Consider the following 19,162-nt stretch of genomic DNA (forward strand, 5'->3'; position numbering starts at 1 on the left):
CAAACTTGTCACTGTGCAAGCATCATCAAAATATCTTTGCATAGAGCCTCTTTTCTTTTGGCTGTACCTTGCAGCCTGTGGGATCTTAGTTTCCTAACCAGGAATTGAACCCACATCATCTACACTGGAAGTGTGGAGTCTTAACCACTGGACCACTAGGGAAGTCGCTAAAACTTCTTATTTGAAATGAATGAAAAGATCATTTCATTAGTGTCAGGAATAAGGTGAAGATGTCTGCTCTTGCCATCTCCATTTAACACTGTAGTGGAGATTCTAGCTAGTACAATCAACACCACCACCAAGTAAAACTATCTTCATTCATAAACAATATGGTACTATATGTAGAAAATAGTATCCTAAGACATCCTTTTAAAAATAACCACTAGAGGACTTCCCTGGTGGCCCAGAGGTTAAGAATCCACCTGCCAATGCAGGGGGCACGGGTTCGATCCCTGCTCTAGGAAGATTCCACATGCTGCGGGACAACTAAGTCCATGCAATACAACAGTGTATTAAAAAGCAGAGACATTACTTTGCCAACAAAGGTCCATCTAGTCAAAGCTATGGTTTTTCTAGTAGTCATATATGAATGTGAGAGTTGGATTATAAAGAAAGCTGAGCGCCAAAGAATTGATGCTTTTGAACTGTGGTGTTGGAGAAGACTCTTGAGAGTCCCTTGGACTGCAAGGAGATCCAACCAGTCAATCCTAAAGGAGATCAGTCCTGAATATTCACTGGAAGGACTGATGCTGAAGCTGAAACTCCAATACTTTGGCCACCTGATGCAAAGAACTGACTCATTGGAAAAGACCCTGATGCTGGGAAAGATTGAAGGCAGGAGGAGAAGGGGATGACAGAGGATGAGATGGCTGGATGGCATCACTGACTCAATGGACATGAGTTTGAGCAAGCTCTGGGAGTTGGTGATGGGCAGGGAAGCCTGGTGTGCTTCAGTCCATGGGGTCGAAAAGAGCCGGACACTACTGAGCAACTGAACTGAACATTTATGGTCAATTATTTCAACAAATGTACTAAGATAATTCAGTGAAAGGAAAAAGTTGATAAATTGGACATCTTTTAAATTTAAAATGTTTGTAAAAGCAAAAATAAACAAATGGGACCTAATGAAACTTAAAAGCTTTTGCACAACGAAGGAAACTATAAGCAAGGTGAAAAGACAGCCCTCAGATTGGGAGAAAATAATAGCAAACGAAGCAACAGACGAAGGATTAATCTCAAAAATATACAAGCAACTCCTCCAGCTCAACTCCAGAAAAATAAATGACCCAATCAAAAAATGGGCCAAAGAACTCAACAGACATTTCTCCAAGGAAGACATACAGATGGCAAAAAAACACATGAAAAGATGCTCAACATCACTCATTATCAGAGAAATGCAAATCAAAACCACAATGAGGTACCATTACACGCCAGTCAGGATGGCTGCTATCCAAAAGTCTACAAGCAATAAATGCTGGAGAGGGTGTGGAGAAAAGGGAACCCTCTTACACTGTTGGTGGGAATGCAAATTAGTACAGCCACTATGGAAAACAGTGTGGAGGTTTCTTAAAAAGCTGGAAATAGAACTGCCATATGACCCAGCAATCCCACTTCTGGGCATACACACCAAGGAAACCAGATCTGAAAGAGACACGTGCACCCCAATGTTCATCGCAGCACTGTTTATAATAGCCAGGACATGGAAGCAACCTAGATGCCCATCAGCAGACGAATGGATGAGGAAGCTGTGGCACATATACACCATGGAATATTACTCAGCCATTAAAAAGAATTCATTTGAATCAGTTCTAATGAGATGGATGAAACTGGAGCCCATTATACACAGTGAAGTAAGCCAGAAAGATAAAGACCATTACAGTATACTAACACATATATATGGAATTTAGAAAGATGGTAACGATAACCCTATATGCAAAACAGAAAAAGAGACTCAGATGTATAGAACAGACTTTTGGACTCTGTGGGAGAAGGCGAGGGTGGGATGTTTCAAGAGAACAGCATCGAAACATGTATATTATCTAGGGTGAAACAGATCACCAGCCCAGGTTGGATGCATGAGACAAGTGCTCGGGCCTGGTGCACTGGGAAGACCCAGAGGGATCGGGTGGAGAGGGAGGTGGGAGGGGGGACCGGGATGGGGAATACATGTAAATCAATGGCTAATTTATTTCAATGTATGACAAAAACCACTGCAATGTTGTAAAGTAATTAGCCTCCAACTAATAAAAATAAATGGGAAAAAAATAAAAAAATAAAAATAAAAAATAAATAAATTTTAAAGGACAAAAAAAAAATTTAAAATGTTTGTACTTCAAAAGACATGGTTAAGAAAATAAAAAGACAGTGCTTGCTTCAGCAGCACATATGTATAGTAAAACTGGAACAATACAGAAAAGATTAGCATGTCCTCTGCACAAAGATGGCATGCAAATTTATGAAGCATTTCCTGTTTTTTAAAAATAAAAAAGTTAGCTAGCTAATGGGAATACAGCAATAAGATTGCTGTATAACACAGGGAGCTCAACCCTGTGCTCTGTGACAACCTAGAGGAGTGAGATGGGGTGGGGATTGGGAGGGAGGTACAAGAGGGAGGGGGCATCTGTATACTTATGCTGATTCATGTAGTTGTATGGCAGAAACCAACACAACATTGTAAAGCAATTATCTTCCAATTAAAAATAAATTTTAAAAATAAAAAAGTAATACCCATTAAAATGAAAAAAATTAATTACAGAAATATTTAGCAAGAAGAGTTTACTACCTAAAATTTCTATTGCTCCAGAATAACCACCGTTGAAGACTTGATATATACTCTTCCAGTGTATTTCCAATGAATATTATAAAACAAACATTTCTCAAAAAAAAGACAAACCATAGACTGGAAGAAAATATTTTCAAATCACATGTCTGATAAAGGACTTATATCTGGCAAGTACAAAGAACTCTTCAAACTCAGTAAGAAGACAGGCCAATTTAAAAATTGGCAAAGGATTTGAGTACACATTTCACCAAAGAAGGTATAAGAATGGCTAATAAGCAAATGAAAATGTAGATACTCAGCATCGTGAGTCAGTAAGGAAATGCAAATTAAAACCACAATAAGATGTTACTACATTCCAAATGGCTTTAGAATGGCTATGACCAAAAAGGCAGATAATACCAAGTGTTGACACAAATGTGGAGAAACTAGAACCCTCATGCATCACTGATGGGAATTTTAAATGGTACAGTCATTTGGAAAGAAGTTTGACAGGTTTCTTGAAAATTTATTAATAAACTAATCATGTTGTCGCGCTTAGTCACTCTGTCATGTCTGACTCTTTGCAACCCCATGGACTGTAGTCCACCAGGCTCCTCTGTCCATGGGGATTCTCCAGGCAAGAATACTGGAGTGGGTTGCCATGCCCTTCTCCAGGGGATCTTCCCAACCCAGGAATCAAACCAGGGTCTCCTGCATTGCAGGCAGATTCTTTACCAGCTGAGCTACCCTCACACAACCCAGCAATTTCACTCCTAGGAATCTACTCAAGAGAATAAAAATATGTTCACACAAAGACTTGTATGTGAATATTTTTAACCTATTTTTTTTTACTATTTATTTATTTATTTAGTTGCCTTAGGTCTTAGTTTTATTGCTACTCAAGGATTCTCTAGTAATGGCAAACAGCCCTGTGGCATGCAGAATCTTCTTGGACCAGGGATCGAACCTGTGTCTCCTGTATTGGCAGGCAGATTCTTTACCACTGGACCACCCAGGAAGTCCATTATTTATAGCAGCATTATTCATAAATATGCTTTTGAACTGTGGTTTTGAAGAGGATTCTTGAGAGTCCCTTGGACTGCAAGGAGATCCAACCAATCAATCCTAAAGGAAATCAGTCCTGAATATTCATTGGAAGGACTGATGCTGAAGCTGAAGCTCCAATACTTTGGTCACCTGATGCGAAGAACTGACTCATTGGAAAAGATCCTGATGCTGGGAAAGATTGAAGGCGGGAGGAGAAGGGGACGACAGAGGATGAGATGGTTGGATGACATCACTGACTCGATGGACATGAGTTTGAGCAAGCTCTGGGAGTTGGTGATGGACAGGGAAGCCTGGTGTGCTGCAGTCCATGGGTCACAGAGTCGGACACAACTGAGCAACTGAACTGAACTGAACTGATTCATAATAATGAAAGTCTAGGAAGTATCCATATGTCCAATACTGGTGAATGGATAAACAAAACATGGTATATCCAAGCAATGGATTACTGTCAGCAATAAAAAGGAACAAAATACTGATATATACTACAACATTGATGAACCTCAGAAATCTTATACAGAGTGAAGGGAGCCAGACAGAAAGGCCTACACATTGTAGGATTCCATTTATGTGAAATGTCCAGAAATGGTTTCCACAGGGACTTGTCTAGGGCTGGGGATCGGGAATGGGAAGTGACTACAGGTGGGCTTGAGGGAAATTTTGGATTTGATGAAAAACTTCTGAAACTGGTTCATGATGATAGTTGTATGATTCTGTCAATTTATTTAAAAACCATTGAATTGTACACTTACAATGGGTCAATTTGATGATATGTAAATTACACCTTGATGAAGCTATAAAATACATGTACAGACTCAGGGGAGACAGACGGGCTTTATTATCTTGCCCTAGAAGCCATGGCAACACCAACCACAGTGTGTGCTGGGAAGATAAACCAGATGAGAAACCAGGGCCGAGGGCATGGTGCAGCCACCACAGTTCTCTGAACCAAAACTGGTGACTTCCTCAAGGACCTGCTATTAGAATTGTGAGATGCTCTTCTAGGGTTCTTCACAACAAAATATTTCATTTTCTTGACTTGAAATCAGATTTTTCCAGGCCATGGTGTCTGTGCTCTCTGTTTCCCTCCAAATCATCACCAATAAACAGTGAGGTGCAGCCACAGAAATTTCTTAAACAAGAAGGGATCACAGGTGCTGTTGGGCCTTAATACTATCCAAAAGATCTTTTGTTTGCCTTTGGGAAGAAATTCCCATTTCCCTTAAAAGATCTTCCAAAGTTTTATGACTACCCCCCAGGCTTATTTCCTTTATCTTTCTGGCAGATGATTTGGTACTACAAGATCTGGAAAAGTGGAATTTACTTTACTTTTCTTCTCTCCTTCCTGCTCAGTCTTTGACATCTTCACCTCCATTCTCGCTTCTTCTCTGGATCTCTAGAACTCCAGAAGATGACATGGCTAGATTCTGAGATTAGGTCCTTTCTCCTTTTTTTCCTAATGTGAAAAATTTTTTTCTTTTTTCACAAAAAAATGGCAAGAATAGTTCGAAGTTGAGGCTCTGTTAGATTGCTAAGGTTCTAACTTGTGAAAAAAAATTTTTTGTGAATATACCTTGTAGGATTTTATTTAGGCCAAGCTCTTAGTACACAGCAACAATAAATTCCAAATACAATTTCAAAATTAAAGAAAGAATGTTCCCCCATCTCATCAGGAGGTGGTTTAATGGCACATACAAGAAAAAAGTATGGAATGCTTCATGAATTTACACGTCATCCTTGAACAGGGGCCATGCTAATCTTCTCTGCATCATTCCAATTTTAGTATATGTGCTGCCAAAGCGAGCACTAACTTGGTAAATTGAAAGTTGGCCAACATCTACCCCCTCTCACATGTGTACATACATGGCCATACCTGTTTTGGGTGGAGGGGAGGAGGAGATTCATTAGTCCATCAAAAATTTGACTAGAGTCCATGTTAAATTATACTTTAAAATGTGCATAAAATTTATAATAAATAAATGATAACATTTATAAAAAAGTCACCAATAGTCTCCATATTTTCTCTAAAAAATGGCAAACTTTGCCGAAGACTGGATCCTGCTAAAAGAACAATAGGAAAAATAGCAATAATAGCTGAAAGTTTGGTTTTGTGCCATTGCTTAAATGAAGTGACAAGAGACAATCTTGGAGGAGTAAAGTGAAGAAGAAATGGGAAAAGAAGAAGAAATTGAGCCAGGAGGTACCCAGCGCCCTACCAAAGTGTCCTGGGGGCAGCAGCAACCTCCCTCCCAGGGCTGAGGGGACTTCTAAGAAAGTGGAATTTATGTGTTCAATTTGTTTTCAGCTATGTAGCCCAGGGTTATCCTTCTCCTGTGTCCCCACACAGAAAAAGGAACAATAATTCTGGATACAGAGGAATCAGAGCCAGGGGCAGCTACCAAGACATTATTTAGGCAGCAGCTGCCAAGAAGTAAATAACATGTAATGTAACAGTAAAAAAAATGATGATGATAATGACAGAAAAAATACAATGTAGGAAAATTTGGACTCTTGCCTAAGGGGGCCTTGTTTAATTAACTATGTGGGATTTCATCTCAACTGCTTCCATTAAATTTTGTTTTCTGGTGGCCTCATTCCTTGCTTTCTACCCTTTCTTCACCTTGTTTTCAAAATATATATGTCTCCAGATGTATAGAACAGACTTTTGGACTCTGTGGGAGAAGGCGAGGGTGGGATGTTTCAAGAGAACAGCATTGAAACATGTATATTATCTAGGGTGAAACAGATCACCAGCCCAGGTTGGATGCATGAGACAAGTGCTCGGACCTGGTGCACTGGGTAAGACCCAGAGGGATCAGGTGGAGAGGGAGGTGGGAGGGGGGATCAGGATGGGGAATACATGTATATCCATGGCTGATTCATGTCAATGTATGACAGGAACCACTACAATATTGTAAAGTGGTTAGCCTCCAACTAATTAAAAAAAAAATATGTGTCTCTGGTCAGAATATGTTAAAGGGAAATAACTTTCTACCTGTATCAGTTCACCTCAGTTCTGTCCTGTATCTTGTACCCCTGTGCCCTTTTCTCAATGAGAAATTTCTGGAGAAGAGAGGCCAGGACTGTTTCATTATCCTTCTGCATTGCCTGGCAAACTGGCATATGCAAAAAGGTATTCAATAAATATTTTGAAAAACAACTTCTAATCTCTTCAGAATCATTGAAGAACTGAGAGGCTGAATGAGTTGGCTGATTAAGGCCTGAAATGGATGCTATTTCTACTGTGAAGATATCAAACAAAGGTCCAATGGTGAGTAAAGGAATTAATCAAAAGGATGAATCTTCAGCAAGATCCCAATTCAGTTTCCCCTTGAATTCCAATCAAACATTGACTTCAGTTATTCATTTTCCCAGAAGGTGGCAGCAGGAATCTCTTCTTAAGCCCAGGCATTGCCAAGAGGCACCTATTAGGAGGTCACTCTGAAAAAGGTGATGGCAGTTGCAAATTAAAGAGCTTCTGCCTTGGCTCAGAGGCACTGATTTCTTCTCTCTTACCAGAGTATGAAGGGCGTAGGGCCTTGGCAAGCAGGAGGAGCAGTGAGACTTATCTGCAGCTGTCACCCAAACCAGAAAGCCAGCGACTCACCAGCAGGCTAGGATCAGGTCTGGGGTAGTCTTCATGTCTCCTCTTTGCCCATACAAAGAACCAAAAGAGAAAAAAAAAAAAAAGAAAAAATGTTGAATGACAAGAATTACTTGTGTCAAACAAATACCATCAAAGACAATTTAAGAATTGCTCATCTGTGTGGGAGATAAGGGCTTCCCAGGTGGTGCTAGTGGTAAAGAATCCACCTGCTGATGCAGGAGACTAAAGAGTTTGGGTTTGATCCTTGGGTCAGGGAAGATCTCCTAGAGGAGGGCATGGCATGGCATGGCAACCCACTCCAGTATTCTTGCCTGCAGAATCCCATGAACAGAGGAGCCTGGTGGGCTACAGTCCATGGGATCGCACAGAGTTGGACACGACTGAGCGCACACACACCGTATAATAGATAATATATCACTCACAGGTAAGAGTGTATTTAGCCTATTCATCCACATCTGACCATAAACTTGATTCCCCAGTTCATAATTTTTTAATTAATTAATTTTATTTTATTCATTTATTTTTAGTTTCATAATTTTTTAAAATATTTGTAAAAAATGTTATTTATTTATGGCTTGCAGGGTCTTTGTTGCTGTGAGGGCTTTCTCTGGTTGTGGTGAGTGGGGCTCCTCTCTAGTTGTGGTGTGTGGGCTTCTCATTGTGGTGGCTTCTCTTGTTGTGGAGCATGGGCTCTAGGGTGCATGGGCTTCAGTAGTTGCAACACGTGGGCTCAGTAGTTGCAGCTCCCAGTCTGTAGAGTGTGGGCTCAATACTTGTGGTGCATGGGCTTAGTTGCTCCATGACATGTGGGATCTTCCCAGACCAGGGACTGAACCTGTGTCTCCTGCATTGGCAGGCAGGATTTTTACCACTGAGCCACCAGGGAAACCCCACCCCCCAAGTTCATGCTTTATATTCATGTGATTGTTTTCATATTTGGACTGAGAAATGAATTTGGATGGACCAGACTCCTGTTTGCCTCTTTGCCAATGACATCAGTTGATTTTCCTGCCTCAGCTGGCCTCTATCCACTCCATCTCTAGCTCAGAGAACACTGCATTACCAAACATTGTTTTCTGAATTGTCTCTCTAACTAGCAGTAAAACCACAAAGGCCGAACTCATTAATCTCTGTACATCTCCCTAGAGGGTTCAGCACTGGGCTTACTGTGTCTTATGGGAGATGATGGTGTTTTGTGGAAACCTGGGGATTGGCCTGCTCACATATCCATTTATTTACTCATCCCACAACTATTTCTTTTTTTTTTTTCACATTCCTGTTTTTAAATTTTATTTTGTTATTTTTTAAGACCCCAAACATTTTGTATTGGGGTATAGCTGATTAACAATGTTGTGATAGTTTCAGGTGAACAGTGAAGGGACTCAGCCATACATACACATGTATCCATTCTCCCCCAAACCCCCTCCCATCCAGGCTGGCACATAACATTGAGCAGAGTTCCATGTGCTATACAATAGGTCTTTGTTGGTTATCCATTTTAAATATAGCAGTGTGTACATGACCTTCCCAAAGTCCTTAACTATCCCTTCCCCTTGGCAACCATGAGTTTGTTTTCTAAGTTCCTACAGCTATTTCTTAAACATCTCCTACATGCTTAAAAACTGTAAAATCAAGCCACAAATCTCTTGGCCACTTAGGGATTACAGAGGAGGGATGATGGGGTAAGTCTGGGGGCCCCGGGAGCCCACAGGAGAAGCACAGAAGCTGAACTCAGGGTGTCAAGGAAGGAAAGAGATGTTTCAGCTAAAATCCAAAGGATCACTGGGAGCTTGATAGATGAATGAGGTGAGGGGACAGGGGAACTGGGGGCTACATTTTAGAAGACACTGCTCAGCTTTATTTGCACTGGCTCTGTGACCTTTAGCAAACCGGTCCCCTAAATTCTCCGAATTTCAGTCTCCTCATTAGTAATATGTGGACAAAAGTAGCTACCTTGTGGGTTGGTCGTGAGGGTAAAAGGAGAGAATGTATATAACGTATGAGGCAGAACACTTTGAACAACAAATGTTCAAGAGACATCTTGGGGAGTAGAGATGTCTGAGTAATTCATCAGATCAATCCCCTGTATTAAACCTGGGACAGAGCTGTTATATGGGGGCAAGGATTCAGTCTGAGATCCAATTCACTTTGGCTCTGCAAACTTGAGTCAACTAAGGGTGAACCAAGAAGGCATCAAGTGTTCAGCTATCGGTGACAACTGACCAAACCAGTAGATGGTAACTATAGTTGCAGGCCATCAGATGGCAAATAATTTTGTTTCAGAAATGACCAAAAGGGAAACTCATCCTGAAATTTCGAATTCATGGCTACAAGGACACACTCCAGAAACCTAACCATGAGACTTGAGAAAGTGAGGTTGATGGTGCTCTGGTTGGTTTAATTATCACCTCCCCTCACCGGCTGAAGATTCATGTTCTAATAAAAGGGTAGATTTGGTGTTTAAGGTCCTAAATTTCCCTGTGTGCAAGTGACCAGATCAGATCTACTCGAGCAGGGAAATGCTCAGTTCGGTGCCTAAAATAGAATCAAGTTATTGAGACTCAGAAATCCTTCATTTTTGCTGAGTTAACCGAGTTTAGGAAGCATAGTTAACTGGATTTTAGAACTTGTCTTCTTCTTTTTTGCCACACCACGTGGCATGTGGGATTTTAGTTCCCCGACCAGGGATTGAACCCGAGCCCCCTGCATTGGAAGCATGGAGTCTTAACCACTAGACCATCAGGGAAGTCCCATTAACTGGATTTTAAAAGACACAATGCTATAATGATGTTTTTAGAACGAGTTAGTGGGTGCTAGGAGCTGGAGGGAGGGAAGGGGTCACTGGGAAAAATGGGGAGATATTGGTCAAAGGGTACAAATGTCCAATTATGAGATGAATAAGTTCTAGAGATCTAATGTACAGTGGTGTGGTGGTATTAACTCTACTGTATTGTAATACTTGAAATTTACTAAGAGAGTAGATCTTAAATATTCTCACCACACACACACACACACAGAGTAACTTCTATGAGGTGATGAGTGTGTTACCTAACTTGATTGTGGTATAAAATAGATACATAGGTCAATGAAACAGAATAGTGAGCCCGGAAATAAACCCACACATATACGCTCAATTAATTCATAACAAAGGAACTAAGAATATAAGATGGGGAAAGGAGAGTCTCTTCAATAAATGGTGTTGGGAAAAATGGATTTCCACAAGCAAAAGACTAAACTAGAACAATATCTTACACTACACACAAAAATTAACTCAAATGGATTGAAGAAATGTAAGACCTGAAACCATAAAACTTCTAGAAGAAAACAAAGGTAGTAAGTCCTTGACATCAGTTTTGGAAATGATTTTTTGGATCTGACTCCAAAAGCAAAAATAAACAAGTGGGACTACATCAAACTAAAAAGCTTCTGCACAGCAAAGAAACCATCAACAAAATGAAAAAGCAACCTATGGAATGGGAGAAAATATTTGCAAATTACATATCTGATAAGGGGTTAATATCCAAATATATAAAGAATTTATACAACTCAATAGCAAAACACCAAACAATCCAATTTAAAAATGGGAAGAGGATCTGAATAGACATTTTTCTAAAGAAGAGATACAGATGGCCAACAGGTACATGAAAGGATGCTCAACATCACTATCATCAGGGAAAATGCAAAGTCAAAACCATAATGAGATACCACCTCACACACATCTGTCAGAGTGCTTATCATCAAAAAGACAAGAAATATGGACTTCCCTGGCAGTCCAGTGGTTAAGACTCTGTGCTTCCAAAAACAAAAAAAAAAGACTCTGTCCTTCCACCGCAGGGGGTATGAGTTCAATCCCTGGTTAGGGAACTAAGATTCCACCAAAAAAAAAAAAATTTTTTTAAGACAAGAAAGAACAAGTGTTGGTGAGGATGTGGAAAAAAGGGAACCCTTGTGCACTATTGTTCAGTTCAGTTCAGTTCAGTTGCTCAGTCGTGTCCGACTCTTTGCGACCCCATGAACCACAGCACGCCAGGCCTCCCTGTCCATCACCAACTCCTGGAGTCCACCCAAACCCATGTCCATCGAGTCGGTGATGCCATCCAACCATCTCATCCTCTGTCATCCCCTTCTCCTGCACCATTCGTGGGAATGTAAATTGGTGCAGCCACTATGGAAAACATATGGAAGTTTCTCAAAAAATTAAAATTAGAACCAGCAATTCCAAAACGAGAACACTGATTTGAAAAGATATATACACGCCTCTGTTAACTGCAGCATTATTTGCAATAGCCAAGACATGGAAACAATCTAGGTGATTATCGATGGATGAATGGATAAAGAAGATGTGGTACATATATACACAATGGAATATTACTCAGCCATAAAGAATGAAATCTTGCTATTTGCAACAACATGGATGGACCTTAAGGGTATTATGCTAAGTGAAATAAGTCAGACAGAGAAAGACAAATACTGTATGATTTCACCTATATATGGAATCTAAACAACAAAATGAACAAACCAAACCAAACTCAACTCACAGATACAGAGAATAGATAAGTGGTTGCCAGAGGGACTGGAGGTTGGAGGGTGGACAAAGGAGGTCAAGAGGTATAAACTTCCAGTTATAAAATAAATAAGTCATGGGGATATAATGTACAGCATGGTGACTATAGTCAATAATATTGTATTGCATGTTTGAAAGTTGCTAAAAGTAAAATCTTAAAAGTAAATCTTATGGTAATGATAACCCTATATGCAAAACAGAAAAAGAGACTCAGATGTATAGAACAGACTTGTGGACTCTGTGGGAGAAGGCGAGGGTGGGATGTTTCAAGAGAACAGCATCGAAACATGTATATTATCTAGGGTGAAACAGATCACCAGCCCAGGTTGGATGCATGAGACAAGTGCTCAGGCCTGGTGCACTGGGAAGACCCCGAGGGATCGGGTGGAGAGGGAGGTGGGAGGGGGGATCGGGATGGGGAATACATGTAAATCCATGGCTAATTCATTTCAGTGTATGACAAAAACCACTGCAATGTTGTAAAGTAATTAACCTCCAACTAATAAAAATAAATGGAAAAAAAAAAGTAAATCTTAGAAGTTCTTATCCCAAGAAAAAACATTTCATAATTTTATATGGTGACAAATGGTAACTAGATTTATTGTGGTGATCATTTTTCAATGTATACAAATATCCAATCATTATATTGTATGCCTGAAACTAATATAATGTTATATGTCAATTATATCTTAATAAAAATGTTTCTTGAATAAATGAATTCTGATTGGACAGATCTAATACAGTCTATAAATTTTACAGGTGTTCCTCTCCTGCCTAAGATGGAATCTCAAACTCTTCTGTGAAATCCTCATTGAATTATTTTAAAATAATTTGGTATCGAGGATGGGGTGTCCAATCACTTTGATCAGTCCACAAAATTAGGCTTTACCCCTTGAGGCCCCTGACCAATCTATGGTTCTACATCCACACAAATATGCACACATCTATCCGTGTGAGTGTGCCTGTAAAGTATATACACACATGTGTTTGTCTGAGAAGAGCCATCTCATAGCATTAGCTGAGTTTCTAGAGGCTTCTTATCCTTGTGGTTCAGCTTTTCCTCTGTCAAGTGGGAATGTGTTTCAGTTTCCTATTTCAATGAAGGTTTTACAAGGATTACTATGATGTCATTTTCCTGAATGAAAAATGTCACTTGACCACAGGGAATAAATTTGAGGAATCTAAAGGCTGGAAGCTGAGAGTTTATATCTCAAGACAGTATTGTTAGCATGTAAGCCTTTATGTTGATCAAAAACAAACCTATTCACTGCTTAATCAAAATGTGGCATGGAAAATCCTAGCCTGAAATTCAGTGCTCATTTGGGCAGAGAAATAAAAGACCTTTTTAATAACATTCATTAGAGAATGTTTTTGAAAGTTTGGCAGAAGTCATACGAAGGGATTTCCTCTCACACAATGCCAACAAGTTGCTGATGGAGATTAACAATATGAATTTGTTTTTCTTCCCATTTATTTTTATTAGTTGGAGGCTAATTACTTTACAATATTGTAGTGTTTTTTGCCATACATTGACATGAATCAGCCATGGATTTACATGTATTCCCCATCCCGGTCCCCCCTCCTGCCTCCCTCCCCACCCCATCCCTCTGGGTCTTCCCAGTGCACCAGGTCCGAGCACTTGTCTCATGCATCCAACTTGGGCTGGTGATCTGTTTCACCCTTGATAATATACATGTTTCGATGCTGTTCTCTCAAAACATCCCACCCTCACCTTCTCCCACAGAGTCCAAAAGTCTGTTCTGTACATCTGTGTCTCTTTTTCTGTTTTGCATATAGGGTTATTGTTACCATCTTTCTAAATTCCATATATATGCGTTAGTATACTGTATTGGTCTTTATCTTTCTGGCTTACTTCACTCTGTATAATGGGCTCCAGTTTCATCCATCTCACTAGAACTGATTCAAATGAATTCTTTTTAATGGCTGAGTAATATTCCATGGTGTATATGTACCACAGCTTCCTTATCCATTCGTCTGCTGATGGGCATCTAGGTTGCTTCCATGTCCTGGCTATTATAAATGAATTTGGTTTAAAATCAAGTGAAAAAAATCTAACTACTCTTGGCAGTGGAAAGAATTCTGTAATAGCTTGGGTAAATATATTAAAATACCCAGGCAATTTTTGTGCATTTTTCATAACAGCTGACTGTGTTTTTTTGTTTTGTTTTTGGCCATGCTGCACAGCTTGTGGGATCTCAGTTCCCTGACCAGGGATTGAACCCAGGCCATGGCAGTGAAAGCCTGGAATCCTAACCACTAGGCCACCAGGGAACTCCCTATTTGTGTGTTTTAAAATAATAATGAGTGACTATAATAATAAACAGTGAGTTGTTTGAAAGTTGTAGGATTATATAGTGATTTTCTGTTAAAAATTTAATAAATGCATGATTGATTTTCATCATGAACCAAAATATTATAAGATTATATACTTCAGTAATACGTAAAATGATCTTTCCCCAACATAAACATTTGATAATCAAAAACATTAAGAGACAGAAGTAGTGATAGACTAGTGACTTTGGATCTGGGGAAAGCTCCCAGTCACGAGCCTGGAATGTCTTCTCTGCCTGTGTGAGGGAGCTCCCTGGCCTAGGGACAAGAACTGGTCCTTTGGCTGCCCAAACAGAATTTGCCCTTTAGGAATATTGTCAGGTTCACTCAGCCCTAGCCAGGGAGAGAAGAATGTTGTGTCAGCTTGGTTACTATTTCAAAACAAAGGACTGTAAAACATAGCAGGTTTGAATTACAACAGTGTATTTGCTCACAATCCTGTAGGTAGGCAATTTGAGCTGGGATCAGCTGGTAGTTCCACACTTGGACTTCCCTCTGCTCAACCATGTTGCTGCAGTGGACTGGAGGATAGACTGGGCTGGAAGTTTCAATGGCCTTGATCACATGTCCGGCGTTGGTGCCAGCTGTCAGTGGGGGTGCTTTGGTTCTCTGTCCACTCCCTCTTATTCTCCAGACCAGCTTCCTCATGTGGAGGGCTCAGCGCAGTGTTGCACTAGGGCCCAGACAGATGCTGCAAGGTCACTTGAGGCCTAGGCTCTAGATTTCACGTGATGGCAGTTCTGTTGCATGCTGTTGGCCAAAGCACAGGCTCAAGGGGTGAGGAAATAGACTCCACCTCTGAATGGGGAGGTGCAAAGTCCCATTGCCAGAGGACATAACAACAGACAAGGGAGGAATGTTGGCAGCCATCTGTATTTATCTGCTTGGGCCATCATAATGGAGTACCACAGACTAGTTGACTTAAACAGCAGAAATATATTTTCTCAGTTCTGGAGGTTGGAAGTCCAATGTTAAGATGTTGGCAGTTTTGGTTCCTGAGGCCTCTCAGGATGGGTACAGTGGGGTGTCTGGCTCTCCCAAGACTATAAATTGCAGAGTGACATCTTGTAGTCTTTGAATATGATGTACTAAAATCATTAACTTTACTCCTGACAAAACCGATACAAAGTTTGGAACTGTGTTCAAGCCTCTATGGCCTTGTCTTTTAAAGTAAAATGCTGACTTGAGTCAATGACTGGGAAATAAGATTTAGAAACAAAGAATAGCTGTTGGGCTAAGGAACTGGTAACAATTTAGACTATAATTCTGCCACATAACAGAATCACCAAACTCCCAGTTCCCTGAAAGACATAGATAAAGGCCTGATACACATTCCTAAGTTGTTTTTACAGGAAGCAGACACCCCACCCCACCCCCCACCAGAAGAAAACCGCTGACTGCAAGAACACAGACCCTAGACTGGCTGAAACCAGAAGTTGATGATGCTTGAAACTTCACCTTGATGCCAACCAATCCAAGAACTGTCCACGAGCTGATCACGCCCTGCTCCTTGAACACTATAAAACTCCTCACTACCCCCTCCAGGGTGGGTCACATGGTCTTCAGGGCATTAGCCCACTGTGGCCCCCTTTGCCTGGCAAAGCAATAAAAAGCTATTCTTTTCTACTTCACCCAAAACTCTGTCTCCTTGTTCCTATTTGGCACCGGTGAACAGAGGCCGAGTTTCAGCAACAAGTTTACAGCAGTTGAAAGCCCTAACAGCAAGGCTTTTGACAAAAGGTGTTTAAGAGAATACACTTTACACAGTATTCAATGTGCAAAGTGATGGTTTTGGAACATTAGGCCTTCTCAGACAGGACTTCTGAGAGTTTTCCTAAACCCATAGAACGCTTTCTATTTTTAGTAACCTAGAGAATAAAGGGTTGCAGAAACACTTGGCACACGCACTTAAAACCCTGAAAGTGAAAGTCACTATACAGTCCATGGAATTCTCCAGGCCAGAATACTGGAGTGGGTAGCCCTTCCCAGGGGATCTTCCCAACCCAGGGATCGAAACCAGGTCTCCCACATTGCAGGCGGATTCTTTATCAGCTGAGCCACCAGGGGAAGCCCAGGAATACTGGAGTGGGTAGCCTATCCCTTCTCCAGCGGATCTTCCCGACCCAGGAATCGAACTGGGGTCTCATGCATCGCAGGCAGATTCTTTACCAAATGAGCTACTTAAGGAAGCCCACCCAAAACCCTAGTGGGTGAGTTACAGAATCTACAATTGTATCACCCAGTACAGCAGGCGTCCTGATGTGTGATCTTATTAACCCTCCAGCAGTAAACACCACCTTCTACACGTGAGCAATCTGAACCTCTGGGGCAGTATTCGAACCCACCACCCGAAATCCTCAAAGCCGCCTTAAATGGCTCAGCACACTGGTCTGGCATCCACTGCGCATGTCCCTGAACCATGACCAATGGGAGCCCCAAGCGCGGGAGCGGAGGTGGGGCCATGTTATTCTCTGAACCCGTGCAGCTTCAAAGAATAGCAAGGATGAGAATTCGGTCATCGACCAATCAGAGCCCGTAGCGGTCCTGTTCGCCCCACCCGTAGGCCAATTGCCAGCTCCGATGTATTCCGGCTATGAAATTAAGGAATGGAGCGGGTGGTGAAAGTAGTTAAGATGGCTGATACGAGAGAGGCTGAGGGTGGGACGCCAGAGAGAGGCTTGCCCAAAGTGGGTGAGAATCAGGAGATCTTGGGACTAGCAGGATTGCGACACTCCACTCTCCATTAGAGAACGAGGCAGCCATCGTATCCCTCCCCCACAAGCAAAATGGTATGTTGCAAGACAGCCACCCTCTCCACAGTGGTACGATCCTGGACGGACTGCTCCATTTTGCGTTCCTCCCCTTTCCCGTAGTCGTCCATTCCAGACTGCAACGCTAACCCCCCTGGGCTCACACTGTAAAGGTGTGGGCGACCCTTGGGACCCACTGACCAGAAGGTGGACTGTCTTAAGTCTCACACAGACTCGATTGTGGACCCTTCTGGTGTCACTGAGTGGGAAATAGACAGTTGGGGTCACAGATCGGGGTAGGGGTTAGGAAGTACCCATTTAGGGAGAGTTGGTGGTGATTCTGAGGCTGTGATCAGTGTAAGGACTAGGAGGGGACCTTTGGCTGCCTGGCTGGTCCGAGATGAGTAGCGCAAACCTAAAAGGGAAGGAGAGAGCTGGCTGGCACTGTGTTTTCCCATGCAGGTGAGAGGAGTAGGGCAGGAAACGTGGTGGGTGGGACCTCCGAGGTTGATGGGGAAGGGCCCTAGAAGAGTGTGACTGGGCCCACACAGTGGATCTCCGAGATGGGCTTTGCAGCACGGAAAAATACGGGAAGGGCAGAGAGAAGATGGCCATGTGCTGGGTCTCTAAATATCCACCAATGGCAGTGGGACTTGAATGTCTAATGGAGGAGGGTGAGAAGAGGATTGGAGCAGGAGTGGGGAGAATGCTAGGCTGAGGGAAGGATGGTGCCTTTATCCAAGTTATTCAGCCATTTCATGAAAACAAACAACTCATAATTATAACATGTTAAGCTCTGTCCTCGTCAATTGACATGAATTATCTCATTTAAATCTTCACAACAGTCTTAACTGCTATTGTTATCCACTTTATGGATGAGAGAACTAAGGCACTGAGAGGTTACCAGACCTTAAACAGCTGATAAGTGCCAGAGTCAGGTTGTAAGGCTAGAGAATCTGGCTGTATCCACTGAGCAGTTCTTATCTCTACAGGCGTCTCTGCTTTTCTGTGCATGCCCTGTCCTCACTCAACCCCAACCAGGACTAGAAATCAGCCCCTCTCCTAAAACATCCCTTTGGCTGTAGCATCAGTGAACAGTGTAGACATCTCTATGGGAGGGTCTGGCTCTTGCACATTCTAAGCTGTTTTTCTTCCCTCCCCCCAGGCAGGGAGGTGAAGAGAGGAGGGGGGTGGGCAGTGGGAAGAGGGCAATAAGTCACAGCATAGGTAACTAGACCATGTGGTGATTATTCAACAGATACTGATTGAGCTTCTGCATGCAGGGTCTTGTGCTAGGTGGTGGGGATATGGCAGTGAACAAGACAGACAAGAGTCTAGTTCCTGCCTGCCCTAGGAGTGTGTTTTGGGAATTCCTGGTAGGCAGACTTTGATTATCACAATGATGGGGATGTTTTGGCATTGAACAGGCAAGGACCTGAGATGCTGGGGGATGGCCCCACACCACCAAGACTTGTAACATCTATGAATGTCATTCTACGGTGGTAAAAAGAGGCTTCCCAAAATGTTTCCTATGGAAAGGGTGCATTGTATCCGAGGGTTGGGAACTGCTGTTTCCTTAAGCTAGTCCCAGGAAACACCCCTCAGTCAAGGGTAGGGAGGACCACAAGGGGCAGGAAGGAAGGGGGAGAAGGACCAGGGTGTGGAAGAAAACCCTCATGTCTTCTCACTGACAGTGTCTTATTACCTACTCAGGACTTAGGCATGGCAATGGGGATCTTCAAGCAATATCGGATGCCCCTGCTCCCCCTCCCTTGAGACGTCCCTGGCGGTTCAGTGGTTAAGACTTCACTTTCCAGTGGAGGGGTGCAGATTCAATCCTTGGTTGGGGACCTAAGATCCCACATGCCTCTTGGCCAAAAAACCAAAACATAAAACAGAGGCAATATTGTAACAAATTCAAAAAGACTTTTTAAATGGTGTACATTAAAAAAAAAGCAATATCCCCTCAAAATAAAGTAAAATATGCACAAGATATAAACAGGAAATATCTCTCCATCTGGTGATCCCTAGGAGCTTGGCAGAGTGGGGTTGATGGGAGAGCA

The 19,162-nt window shown here is 42.0% G+C and overlaps 1 long non-coding RNA gene and 2 other non-coding genes across 3 annotated transcripts in view; 1 reads left to right on the plus strand and 2 right to left on the minus strand.

Moving 5' to 3' along the window:
• LOC139034056 (uncharacterized) overlaps positions 1–19,162 on the minus strand; it is an 89,661-nt gene that overhangs the window by 12,763 nt on the left and 57,736 nt on the right. Inside the window, exon 3 of the long non-coding RNA XR_011486525.1 lies at positions 7,343–7,475. This is a non-coding gene — a long non-coding RNA (uncharacterized lncRNA). The remainder of the gene's footprint in view (positions 1–7,342; positions 7,476–19,162) is intronic.
• On the plus strand, positions 2,365–2,475 carry LOC139034070 (U6 spliceosomal RNA). Its single transcript, XR_011486534.1, has one exon. It is a non-coding gene; the product is annotated as a U6 spliceosomal RNA (small nuclear RNA).
• LOC139034069 (U6 spliceosomal RNA) lies at positions 5,527–5,633 on the minus strand. The gene has a single exon (XR_011486533.1). It is a non-coding gene; the product is annotated as a U6 spliceosomal RNA (small nuclear RNA).

The sequence above is a fragment of the Odocoileus virginianus genome, unplaced genomic scaffold (assembly GCF_023699985.2).
Source record: "Odocoileus virginianus isolate 20LAN1187 ecotype Illinois unplaced genomic scaffold, Ovbor_1.2 Unplaced_Contig_22, whole genome shotgun sequence".
NCBI classification, from domain to species: domain Eukaryota; kingdom Metazoa; phylum Chordata; class Mammalia; order Artiodactyla; family Cervidae; genus Odocoileus; species Odocoileus virginianus.